Source organism: Lethenteron reissneri, chromosome 9 (genome assembly GCF_015708825.2).
Source record: "Lethenteron reissneri isolate LAM-NWPU_2019-01 chromosome 9, ASM1570882v1, whole genome shotgun sequence".
NCBI classification, from domain to species: Eukaryota; Metazoa; Chordata; class Hyperoartia; order Petromyzontiformes; family Petromyzontidae; genus Lethenteron; species Lethenteron reissneri.
Window position 1 is genome coordinate 1,637,928 of NC_083787.1, and position 14,108 is coordinate 1,652,035.

The 14,108-nt window shown below is 43.7% G+C and overlaps 1 long non-coding RNA gene across 2 annotated transcripts in view; it reads left to right on the forward strand.

Annotated features, from left to right (window-relative positions):
- LOC133340414 (uncharacterized) overlaps positions 1–13,748 on the forward strand; it is a 34,458-nt gene extending 20,710 nt beyond the window's left edge. For both annotated transcript variants that reach the window (XR_009754901.1, XR_009754902.1), the window contains 3 exons: positions 7,397–7,513; positions 8,177–8,306; positions 8,510–13,748. This is a non-coding gene — a long non-coding RNA (uncharacterized LOC133340414). The remainder of the gene's footprint in view (positions 1–7,396; positions 7,514–8,176; positions 8,307–8,509) is intronic.
- The last annotated feature ends 360 nt before the right edge of the window (positions 13,749–14,108 follow it).

The window sequence follows — 14,108 nt, forward strand, 5'->3', positions numbered from 1 at the left end:
ATTTGTAAAACGTTTTGCAACGCAAAAAAAACCCCCACACAAGTGCACACACAGACAAAAATGACACGCTCTGGAAAGTATGAGTTTCATTTGTGCACAAGCTGAAGACTCACGCAGACACTAAACAAACAACTTAGATGGGTTGATCCACAGATAATTTTAATGCAGAGAAACCATCAGCCATTAAAGCAATAAACCAGTTGAGCAGTTTCCGAACCAGAAAAAATAAACTTTCAGATAAGTGCTGTCGAACAACAACATTGTTGAGATAATTCATGCAGGTGGTTGCGGGAAAACATTCTTAGCTGTGGCCGATCATGATCACTGTTGGATGAAGGCCTCCCCAAACGTTCACCAACTCTCGTACCTGCGATGGAAACATCCACCTCGTGCCTGCACATGAGTTTGTGAGAAATATGCTACGCTGGATTGAGTGAGGATTCTTTACTTCATAAAATAAGCACACCGGGCTTGAAATCCACAAATCGAACAAAGGCGGTGGTCACCGCATCACGCTGCGCTTTCAGATGCGCTTCTGCGGCCGTCTGGAACGCTCTTCCTTCCGATATTGGGAAGCCACTGGAGGTTTACACTGTTATTTATAGGTTTAAAACGAATTTCATTAGAACTGCTTTTTTGCGTTTAGTTTATTGTCCTTCCGATCACCATGGCTGGCTACATAGGTTGCGAAAGAAGCTCAACATACGTACACAAATCATTGGTTCGATTTCATCTCGCGGCATGGCAGTTCGAACCAATCGGCAAGTTCCTTAAATGCGCTCAGCCAGCAGTATGAATGGGGATGCTTCAATTAGTGGATCAGCAGGCCACATGTTCGTGGGGAACAGTGAGGGTACTCGTGCCGTCTGGACAGTGTAGAAGAGTAGGCCAAACGCCACCGAGAGTGGCTGTCTAGAGCTCCCTCTGGTGGAGGCCCTTCCGTGAGTGAGTCATTGCAGGGCTGCACCTTTACCTGAACAGCCTTGGCTACTTTTGTTTGTGAGAGAAAAAAATGTGTATAAAATAAGTGAGTAATCTTACATTCCGAACAATACCTACATTATGTATGAAGATGGTTGCTCAATATTGCCCTTTGTGCATGCTTTATTTATATTTTTACGTGATCATATGATTCACTTGTTCACATACAATATCCATATTAGATACATTACTGTAATTTGAAAAAAAAATTAACATCTAATTTCAAACTTTCGTACGAGGGAAAAACAAAGAATCCTGACCAAATGTACGACTGCGCCTACTTAATTTGCTCGAATTATACATAAGCAGAGAAGTTATCGGCAATGCCCCCGTTGTTACTGGATATGCAAAGAAACGATGAGCTCTTGAATGGTTTGGGGCGACAGCTGCTTGACGTTTTAATTACTCTAGGCCGCTAACCTGGGCTGTGCAACCCAGCCACTGGGGGCATATGAGGAGAACGTTGCGAGATGAAGTCCCCTCCGACTTTCACTCTTTGTTTACACTTAGTGCATTAAATCATCGCACAATGAAGCCCAAGAGGCACAGTGATTTCCTGCTCCAATAGGAAATGAGGCGGAGCTTATCTCCAGTTTACGCCAGTGGTGGACATTCCACATTTCTATGGCGGGCGCACGAATCTATCCAGAGGACAACCGCTGTGGATTTCTTGGCAAAGTGATGCTCTTTTTGGCGACCGTCCGTGGAGGGATGGTGGACTGAGTCAAGACTTCCAATTGCGAGCCGCTCACTCTTCCAGCCGAGCCGCTCACTCTACCAGCCGAGCCGCTCACTCTTCCAGCCGAGCCGCTCACTCTTCCAGCCGAGCCGCTCACTCTTCCAGCCGAGCCGCTCACTCCTCCAGCCGAGCCGCTCACTCCTCCAGCCGAGCCGCTCACTCCTCCAGCCGAGCCGCTCACTCCTCCAGCCGAGCCGCTCACTCCACCAGCCGAGCCGCTCACTCCTCCAGCCGAGCCGCTCACTCCTCCAGCCGAGCCGCTCACTCCTCCAGCCGAGCCGCTCACTCCTCCAGCCGAGCCGCTCACTCCTCCAGCCGAGCCGCTCACTCCTCCAGCCGAGCCGCTCACTCCTCCAGCCGAGCCGCTCACTCCTCCAGCCGAGCCGCTCACTCCACCAGCCGAGCCGCTCACTCCTCCAGCCGAGCCGCTCACTCCTCCAGCCGAGCCGCTCACTCTACCAGCCGAGCCGCTCACTCCTCCAGCCGAGCCGCTCACTCCTCCAGCCGAGCCGCTCACTCTTCCAGCTGAGCTTTGCAGTTGTGTTCCCGTGCCACTGCTGGTGAGAGGGTATCCACTGAAGGGAGCTCCAGGAAAGCCCTATCGAGTCCTACTGTTCTTGTGCTCGCCAGGGATCTTGAGAGTGGTGGGAGCACCCACACTTAACCCCACCACACACGAAATGCCGATTCACTACGGTATTCCCATACATTGGTGGGCAGTGAGGGAGGGGTTAAAAAAAAACTTGCTCCCATTGTTTCAACTCGCAAGCCATGAGCTCTAATAAAACTGGTGACCTCTGGATTGCAAGTCCGTTGTGCCAAGCATTACGCCACGGCGGCATCTGATAGCAGTGCATGAATCATACGATATGATTCATATCATAATTAAGGTACTCGTTAATCATCGCCGTTGAACTCCTGCGTACGACACCATTAACCCACACAATACTTTCAGAGGCATGTGTTTCTTCGATTAGAGAAAATAACTGACGATGGAAAAAAGTATATATTGCCTGCCGAGTGGTGTTTCCTCTTGATAAATCTGTTTTAATAATTGCTTTTGATAGAACAATAATTTTGAAAGCAATGTTAAATCTTTAGACTAATGAATTCAGGGCCAATATTAACTTTCATTATTGATCTACGGCCATCATTCGACATATTAATTTCCTTTTGCGGTACTTTCTTTACATATATTACTTTTAAAAAAACATGCGAATAACATGCGGTATTACTTGAAGATGTGATTTGCAGATGGAAAGTAGAGCCAACGTGTATATATATATGTAAACAACAAAGATCCCGTATAGCCTTAACAGACTGTAGGAGCAAGTGCTGTTCGCGAGCACCTATGAAGGCCGGTACGGCACACGAGGTGGTGGGTGGCCAGCACCATGCCCGGCCGCCTTTGTCTCCCTAGTGGCGATGTTTACACACCGCACCAGGCACTCATTTCAGACTGAGTCCCCCTAGAGGAGGCCCAAGACCAGTCACTGGTGAGCGTGAATCGAACTCGGGTCGCTAGGTTCATAGCACGCCGAGCTAACCACGACACTACGGTGTGTGTGTATATATACACGCACACAAAATCAACAGTGTGTCTCCAGTGTCTTAATAAGGGAACTGTGAATAGAATAACATCTGGTGCCGATGACTTTTCGACTGTAATACCATATTTGTGACTCCTCTGAGCGGGCGACCTGTCCAAGCGTCAGGCCGTTGCACTGAGAAGCAAACGGAGAGAGCCCATTAGAGATCCCACGACACTCCCTATTGTGTCCCTGCATTCCCGCCAAAATTATCCCAAACAGCCGTGAAGTCACAAGCCGCTTTCGAAAAATCTGGTGTACTCCCTGGGAAGCAGTGTAATGTTGGCGACTAAACTCCGCTAATTGTGCCAAACAAGCCTCAAATGGACCAACTCATGGCTTTGCCTGGACACGCAACAAAGCGATGATAAACTGACGACGTAGGACTCGAACAGGAATCTATCCAAGTTGCAGACACATTTTTTTGGTTTACTGTCGTTTTTATGCAAAATAAACATTTACCATTTTTTACTTTAAAAAAAAGAATACGTTGTAGCTGATATCCCCCTTAATGAATGTTGAATGTTGAAGGCTCGAATAAGATATCAGAGCAACAGTACATTTTATAACATTACGTAGAAAACATCAAGCAAAACACAATATACTGTTTTCCACCTACACGCACCGGGATGTATGCATTTAGGATAGCATTGCATTTGCTAAGTGTAGGTTATTGGTATAAAAAACTCAGATTAATTTGAAACTAGGGGTTACAAAAATCACCTAAGCATATTTTTTACAATTCATTTCTTGGATTTTCAAGCGTATCCCATGAAAATAACTAATAGAGTTATTTTGTTTGCTTGGTAAATATTACTTTGCCACAGGGGGAGTCTAAATGGTGACTGGAAAATGTTTGCATAATAAAGTGCGTTCTGACTGTCAGTTCAGCTAGTGCATTGCTGCGGTAATGACTAACGCAGCTTAATAGCAAACTTAAAGCAGTTTTATAATGAGTTTTTTTTCGGAAAGAAATTTGCTTTTTAAATTAATGAATCCCCATCTTGCTCGGGAAAAAAAAACAACTTACGGCCATAGCCATAATGGAGAATTTATGAAGTGTAAAGAAATAAAAATTCAGTGTATATTAACTCATGATACGGCACTACAATAAAACGACGTGAAGTTGATTAGAGCAATTTGCGGTGATGATTTCAATTTTTGCCGGGTTATACATTGTTTACACTGAACATAACTCGCCCCATGAAGCCTAAGTGTTACATTTGATTTTTATTGCCCAGCGAAGACATTTCACCATGCACTGGCGATGCAGAATGAAAAGTCTATTATCTTTAATAGCTCATGCTACTTAATCACAGGAAAAAGAAAGCCCAAATATGGAGAAATGCAAACATTTATTACACAAAGAACCACCATTTAAAAACATCTGCAGACAGATATTGTGATTTCTTTTGACGTTTACTCAGGCTATGTCCCTCCATCCTTTGAGGCAGCTTAACATTGTTTTAGTTTTCAATACCATTGTGGCCATCTTTTAGTTTTGTTAACATTGTAATTCGTGAGGCGTGGTGGTGCATTGGCCGATGAACTGCGCTAAGAAACCAACTACCTCAGTTCGATTCCCAGCCACAGCCATCATCAGTGGGCGAGTGATATTAGAACCGATCCTGGTCTACTCCCTCCCTTCGCCAGCACTCATTGAGCACACATGGTGAGGTATGGTCATCTCCCCCTCCCCCCACAACTGACATAATGTGGGGAGGCCTTCATCCATCAGAGCACTGACAAAGGGCTTAAAATGATTATAATTTTAATGAGATAAAGTGTAATGAAATCGGAATAATGTCGGCATGAGTGTTAACCGGGATACCTGCTACCAGAATACCTGCTACTGCAGCCGCGTTGGGAGCTCTCCCGGAAAGCAGCCTTATCTCCTGTCATCCCGTGGCGTTCACCCGTGCGGAATGCAGGCCACGTGGACTAACCCCCAATGAGTGGAAATTGACGATGACTGGCAAATCAATATAAATGCCCCCAAACAGTTGCACGAATATCCATAATGTTGTGTTTTTATTAAAATTTCTAATGTTATTAATTTAAAGCGATACTGTGACATTAACGGCCACAATAGTAATATGATAAAAAAAAAAACAATTCATCATCAGTCACTGCTAGATGAAGTCGTTGCCATCTCTTACAGTCCTGCCATGTACTATTACACGAGTAGTGCTCCTTATTCAGCGGTTAACATTTATACGTCGATGTTAACTCGGCGAACGCAATGCGCGTTTGGCTCGCATCAAACCCGGAGGTGGAGAAAAATGGGCAAACACGGAATGGGCTAATGTAGTTTAATCGTATTTAAGACAGTTGTCAAGCGAATTAAAAACCGTAATTGCGTGTGGAAGACTGCATGGCATTTCATGGTGCCGCATTGCTTAATTCCCACTAAAATATGCATGAAATGCAGAAAGCATGAACGCCGCTGTCAGGACGAAATCAATACCGCTGGAAGCGCGGAAGATGGATCTCCGCAGTGCGTGTCTCCAGCGACGGCCAATATGACAGTTACTCTTCAAACAATACAGATGCAGGGTTTGTCGCCGTGATGTGGGCAGCCTGGCACACCTTTCAGTTCGTTGGGTTTTTTGTTGTTGCGGACACGATATTTAATTATTGCACGATGCTAATGTGGCACGGGCAGCAGGTCACCCTGCATCTGTGGGGCAGGTTAATCCACGCAGATCAACACGCAGCTGACGCTTTGGCCAGGAATGTTAAAAGTAAATAATTTCTGCTCCTCTGAATGCTGTCTCTTACCCTCTCTCTGGCGCTCAGGACCAAAAACAATATAAACTGTTCTAATATTCTGCGAACGACTTAGGCGCTAATACGGAAAGTTGTTAACGAAAATAAATGCGGTAAGAGCTCAGCGCTGTGGACTGCAAACTGCCGAGACATACCGAGCTGGTTTGATGCGAAAAATCAAGCACCACAATGTTTTTAACTGCAATTATTATCATGAGCCACGATCCATCCACTGCTGGATGAAGGCCTCCTTGAACCGTCGGCATCGTCTCGTGATATCACGATGCATGAACCCGGCTGGCACCGACACACGAGTGGATTTCATCGCTCAGTCCTTTCAGTTGATGTTCTCTCCCCCACTCGTCTCGACCACCGGCCCTCATATCTCTTCTCGTCAAGGGTTTTGCCCAAGCCCACTTACTTTTCTCAACAGTCAATGTCAATCAGGCTATGTTACAATTATGATATATCATATAAAGACAGAGATCCCCTGTATAGCCTTTTACAGAATGTTTGGGCAAGTGCGAATAGCGAGCACCTATGAAGGCCGGGATGGCACACGAGAGAGTGGGTGGCCAGCACCATGCCCCGACCACCTTTGTCTCCCACGTGGCGATGTTTATACATCGCACCAGGGACTCATTTAAGACTGAGTCGACCTAGGGGAGGACCAGGATCGGCTCAGATAATCGTCACTGGTGTTGGCCGTGAGCGGGAATCGAACCGGGTTTCTGGGTTCGTAGCGCAGCGCGCTCGCACACACACACTGAGAATGGACAAAATGTGACCAGTGCATAATGTTCTACAATCATGTAAAAAAAGAAATGTTGGCAACATCCAGTGCTTACGGTTGCGAATAAGGCATTAGAGATAAGGGGCAGGCTTTGGCACTTTGTCAACGAGCCTCTTTCTGAAAACAACAACCTATGCCCACCCCATCAGTATCCCCTGTAACACATGAGCAGGTGTTCAATTCATGTAATCACTTAATCCAGAATGGGTTATGAAAACTGTAGCAGTCCTTTTTTATTCTTATTTTGAACGAATCTCTCATCCTTTTAAGATTTCATTGGACAGCGGCATGGTGCAGTGGTTAGCGTCACTGCACCAAGCGACCCGAGTTCAATCCCCAGTCACAGCTAACAGAAATGATATCTAAATGTGGTGGTGTCAATCACCGTGGCTGGGAATAAAAAATGAATTAAGTATTTAAAGTTTTAAACGATGTTATTTCAGTTAACATTATTGGGAAGTGTATATCTAATGTTTGTTTTGAAATTGTGCATTCTCAAATATCTGTAATTGTTTGTTGTTCGAGTGGTGAGTCAAGGAGTATTGGAGTCTGTGCCCTCTGGTTGCCTGGGTGAAAAGTGGAGGAGTTGTGTCCGTGTCCAATCCTGGCCCAGCCTGGCTCCAAAACCCAAGAAATGGAAACGTAAAAAAACCACTCAGACCACCTGGTTCACGAACACAATGGCCTAACCACTACGCCATCCATCTACCTGAACATTATAATTATTGAGATTTCAGTGCCAAATATAAATAAGCATGTAACATGCTTATAAAAACAATATTCCATCAATCAACACTCACCCTGCGAACGTGGTATTTGCAACCTACTTTGTCCATTTGTAAAATGGATTTGTGGGTGGTGACGGACGAAAAGACAAAAAAACCCCACACAAAGCCCTCCCTCTCGCATTATGATTTCATATCCTCTATTATCTGCCATCCTATTTAAAGCGTGTAGCCGTCTATAGCTCCCACCTGTGCACGTACGCAATTCACTGAAAATCAGAAGCTTCATTACAGTAATGGGTCCTCTGGAGGATTTCCAAAGAGTCATTGAAAAGCAGGAGCATCCTGGCCTACCTGCTCGGTGCGGGTGGAGAGGGGGGGGAGGGTTAAGTGGATATGCACAATGATGGCAATCTCGGGCAATGCACAAAGAGAGACCTCTGTTTTATTTCAAAGTATTAATTGCAAACAAAACAGAAACGCCGTGGCGTACCGCTGTTCGGGTTACACTTTACAGCGTCGTTGTCTTGTGGCTGACAGTCCGTCCCCTGTGTTTACCGGCGTCTACCCGTGTCTGTAGGGAAAGTCCCTGGAAGCCTCTTTGGCTGTGGAAGCATTTTATTGCAAGCATCTGTAGCTGGCACAAGGCGTTGCAACAACAACAGCAACACAACGATGAAAGGAACAATCGCAGACGTGTAATCATACGTGTAAAAAAAACGAACCATTGTGCAAATACACAAAGCGAAAACATTTTTTTTCACGGATGTAAATCAAGTTTTGCAATGTGCTCATTGGCAAACTTCCACGTTTTTTTTAATAACAAAACGTGTGGCAGAATTCGATTCGCGAAATGTTTTATCGCTGTATATTTAAGTTTCATAAACGGACTTTTTTCTTGTCTCCCACGTAGAGTGTGCAGTGTTCCGCGGTCTACGCGCAAATAAAATTGGGAGCCTGCTTCGCGAGTGGCGAATAATATGACCTCTTTGGCGTTCTGCAGTCGAGGGATAACTTTTCACGCCATTGTTAGCCGCCTCCAGGAGAAACAAAGACGGCTCTGCTTCCCAGAGACCGCGAAAAGAAATGTAATTCAGTGAAACCATTTTGGATTCTTGACTGACTGCATCAACCATGCCACTGTTCGGTGCACATTTGTTATTCCAGGGTTTGTGAAGGCATATTCCCAGCCATGCAGGCCAAGCTGATGTAGGCATTCTATTCAGATGCTGCTTGAGAAGCATACCATTCATCTCCGCATGCCCTCTGACAAAAGGCCCAATTCAGTATTGTGTACTTTTTGCCATTTGGTCCTCAGGCACAGTCCAAGTTATTTGTTTCAAAACTGCCAGGAATGGAGAGGGGAGGGGGCGGGAAATAAGTTTATATTATTGTAAAATTTCATATTTAATCTTTTTTTACTTGGGAAAAAAATCGCTTACATTGTACTCTGCTGAGTGAAGGAAATTACATTTTCGGTCAAAATATTGTTTGCACTTGTACAGGTATCAAAAAAAAGCGGGTCACAATGCCGCTTGATTTAATGGCATTGTGCGTTTGCATTTTAACACAAAAGCAGAGAGGAATACAATTAGAAACGCTTTCAGGATTTGTGTGCCTGCAAACGCTGGCTGGTAACACTTTTGACGTCATAAGATATAAAAAGGCTGACACAGACCACTTTTGTGCCAGGTTAGTGTTGGGCACGTCGTACTAATTGAATTATACGTACTCAGTGGGTTTAAACAAAAACGCGTCACTTAAATGGTTTTGCATCTCATTAATTTCTGCTGATTCCATTTTGTTATGGTCACCATGCAAACACATTCGAATGTGCAGCTAATTATATTAAGGCTGTTTAAAAAATATATTAAAGTGATTGAAATTGCTATGTTGGACAAAATATCGTTGTGCTCTGCTGCAAAGTACCACATTGTCCATTTCTCATATCATAAAACAATCATGTGCAGCCCTTCGCCAATCCACTGCTGGATGAAAATCTCCACGTGGCTTGTAAATCTTTGGGTGTTGTTTGACCATACTTTATTGCCACTCTGGTCAGTGCAGATTGGTGAAGAGGAGGGCCCATGGCCATTCGCGATTTTACTAGCCGATCGTGTTAGATGTAGCTGGGAATCAAACTCGGGTTTCTGGGTTTCATGGCACAGCGCAAACCACTGACTTGCTCTCCGTCGCGTTACTCACGTGAAGCCCACTTGTTCAGATCTCGTCTACGGTGCTTTCTTGATGTTGCCAACACGCTGTTTATTTCAAATGAATGGTTAATTTTAGGCACGAACGTTGCACATGATTATGACAGCGTAGTCAAACTGTGCTGCATCCTGCCACTACAAATTAATAGGCTCTATAACCACAGGACAGGACAGGACGCACATCCTGTTGTAAATGCCTCTTCTTTTTTTTTTTGGAATTAATAAAACTCTCTTTTTTGCGCGCGCTGGCGGCGGCTAACACTGCACCATCGGTAATGCATACTCAGAACGGGTTGATGAGTACTTGCAGCTCACCTGCGTGCGACGCTCCCATATCAACAGCAAACTCCACTTTTTTTTGTTCAGCTTCCTCCCAACATATCATCAAAAAGATAGCTGAATTACACCCAAGTATCAATATCGCTCGTGACGTACGATTGTATTTATACACACACGTGCCTTGCCATTAAAGGCGTGCCGTGACTCGTTAGTCGATAGCAGCCCCAAGTTTCCCCTTGGCTGCAAGTTTATCGACCCCGGGGCGGGGGGGGCTGTCTTCTCCCCCTGGACATCGCCTCGTCTCCGGCTCCGCCGGGGTCCATCGCTGCCTCACCGTCTGGGTGCCACCGTGCCCAGCGCTATTTATTATTCAATGAATATGAAGCGCTTGCGTAGTGCCAGTGACGCCAGGACGAGCTCTGCGCCCAGCCTGTCTGCTCTCTGTCCCGACTCATCTCCTCGGCCTGAGCTGCTCAAGAGAATTTTCTGTGTCTTGACCTCTGAAAGTATTTCAACTTGCTTTGCGTAACTAGCAGCTTGCATGTGATCAGATACCAATGCAGGCAACACGCACACACGCGCACGCACAACAATTAAAAAAACGTATTTTAATCGCAGATGCGTCAAGCGATGTGATGGTACCGCTCAGATAGAAAAAAAGTTTAAGCGTTAGCAAATTTGGTGATATGTAAAAAACATGCGAATGTGAAATATGATTTTCTGACATGCAATTGTTTGTATGCAATTTAAATATTGCCATTCCATGCCATTGACACATTACATACATTACAGGCATATACAGTCAGTGCATAAAAATATATATGTCCAAGACACTTGATAACTGCAAATTTAACCCTAAGCCATCTGCTGAAGAAATCTGATCCTTTTAGGTCATTATCTGCCTCCGCTACCTCCCAAGCTTTCAAAGGTTTTGAAAGGACGAGGGCAACAGCGGCCGGCAGAAAAGACCAGACTTTTTGCATAAATCTGCCAGCAATGCCTTGAAAAGTGCATTAGAGAGCCCGATTATTGATGGCTCTGTATTTACCGATGCCATCAAACAAACAACTCCCCCCCCCCAGTCGTAGATCTGCTCAGTCTCCTGCTGGATATTTTTTTTGTTCCTTGCCAGTGGCCTGAGAAAGGTCGGGAGGGCAGGCTTGGGTGGAATGGCTCGGACAGAGACACTCATCTGCTTTGCACACACAAACGGCACGCATAATGAAACGCACCTGGATACGGACGCTTGGCCGAATGCCTCTTGGGCAGATTTTCTTTTTTGGAGGCATCATCATAACAGTTTTCCGTACAATGCGCTGAAACATTACGAGCGTGCGGACAGTGTGTTGATACCCAGCCACCGTTGACCCATACAAGGCGATAAAAGTGAGAAAAACACCACTACCCCCGCCACCACCACCACACAAAAAAACTCAAGTGAAAGAAATGTGATCAATGAGATAACACAAAACCCCCTGAAAGTTTCCATTACTAAGTAATCACAAATATTTATAACAATTGAGTGGAATAAATTGCAACGCTCACTCCCCATGGTGATTTGATTAATTGCCACGATGTAGCGTCACGATTATAGGCATGCCACTGAATGGTGGTTGCAGAGGAGACTTGAACCAATTACTTACAACGTATGCGATTCGAACGACATCACTTATCATATATATACTAGCGGGAAGTATCCGGCGTTGCCCAGGGGAAAAATATATTTCGAAACTTATCTTAAAACCATAACATATACATACACAAGTACTAAGCTATTGCGTTCCGTTTGTCTGTCCATTTGTCCATCAACAAAATTATAAGAGGCTTGCAGAAGTCCTGAATCCAAAAGTAATAGAAAGTGGCAGGTAAATAGCACACACACACAAGTACAATTCTTTTACATATTAGAATCCAGATTGTAAGCTCATTCCTTGAGACCTGCTTTTGTGTTGAGTTGACCTTCCTCCGCACTTCCCATCAGCACGGTTAGGCTACGTAACGGTGCGAAAGAATGTCAACATACGTACAATTCGATGCACATATCGTGGGATTAATAATTGATAATAATCTACCTTAATCGACGAATTGCAGCTGTTCCACTCCCAATAACAATGTGACGTTCTCCTGTAGAACCTTCAGCTCGGCGTTGAATGTTCTAATCTTGTCAACCAGGACTGAGACTGCAACCCTCGACATTTCAGTGGCGGCAGATCGAACCCTCTGTTAGTTTGTTTTATTTGCAGCCCTTTGTCAATCCACTGCTTGATGAAGGCCCCCCCATGTCGTGTCTCTTCCACACTCCAGAAAAATTTTTACAAAATAAGTTATCAGACTGTATTTGGACCTTTAAACATTTAATAAAATTCTGCTTAGGCATCAACAAATTAAAATGTATTGCTTGATTTTACAATCCAATGCAACACATCTACAACAATCCCACTACGAAACAGCTGTCTTAAAATCTGAATCTTTATTTGAAGCATTCGAGCACACATTTTTGTTGAAGAATAAAAAAAAAATTCCGTGAATAAAACAGTTGCGATAGTCTGGAGTGTATAATCTCCACTATCTTCACAAAACACCAAGCTTAATCAAGACCGTGTAGTCACTCAACCATTATACACTCACCTTATTTTCCTCTTTTTAACCATTGTGTAAGAACCTTATCCCTTAGTCACATGGTTACTTTGCATTTAAAACGTAAAGTATCTACAACACGAACCACAAAAATCAGTTAACTACAAGAAAAGATGAACGCATACACCTCGATGTAATCCAGGTGATGGAGTTCATTGTTTGTTTGTGATTCGGTCAGATGGTGGTGACAATGACGACATCACAGCTGTTAAAAATAGAACATTTGCAGGAATAATTAGAGAAAGGCAAGTTTGATTTCTTGGGCATTGGTTGGGAAAACAAGAGATTGAATATAATGTTTTGTCTTGAAAACTTATAGGTACACAAAGTCGGGGAAGACAGCAAATGAAATGCACAAGCAAGTTGAGCATATGGATGCAGCTGGGGGTATCCAATGCAAAGTTCTTGGGTAAACAGCATGGACAGAACTAAATGGAAACTCATGATCGCTGATGTCTTGGAGAGAAGATAGGGCACACAGAGAGAGATTAACGTTACTCTGTTTCGCACGGTTGGCAACTCTAATTAGCAAGGTTGCCTTCATACAGTGCGAAAGAAGTTCAACATACGAATCTTTGTCTAAAACAGAGGTAACTAATCTACTCGTTTTCTCTCTGTAGTGTCTCATCGGACTGGATGCAAAATTGTTTAACTGGTTTATTAAACCTATGATTGCAAATAACGTGCACATCAGGTTTTCAATATATACCAAACCGACTTTCACAGAGAATCCCAGAATGTGCTACTGTCGTTTGTACAAATGATGAAATGTAATCCATTTCAGTGCAAAAGTACTGTATGCGATAGCAAACCAGATAAACGAAAACCTTATAAATATTACATTGAATATGTTTAAAACAGACACGTGTATGTAAAATAAATTACACTCGTTGTGTTAATCACAAACGCAGATTGTTTTATTTACAAGTATAATGTTTGTCGAAAACTATTTGTATTGTGTACATTTAGCGGGAACAGCAGCCGCATTGTGTAATCTAATGTGTGCGCACAAGCTGTGGAATACAAACGCAAATTAAATCACAGAAATATTTAGAGAAAAAATCATAGGCTTGCATGTATTGCAATAAATGGATACTTTCTTTTTATAACCATGACGATGTGCCTATTTTATACATGTAATGGAGGTCACGTTCAAAAAAATATAGTTGAAGTTGGTGTTTATAATTTCCTCTTAGTCATTGCTAGAAACCAATTAAGGCTCAAATAAGCTTTAGGTATGCGGAGCCTGTCCTTTTAGATATATGTTGGCCAGGCGTATATTATTATAATAAAACTATTAAGATGTAGTCATCAACAAAAGTTCATAAGACATAAATCTGACATAGCAAACACTGAAAATATATTTAACAAAATATGAACATA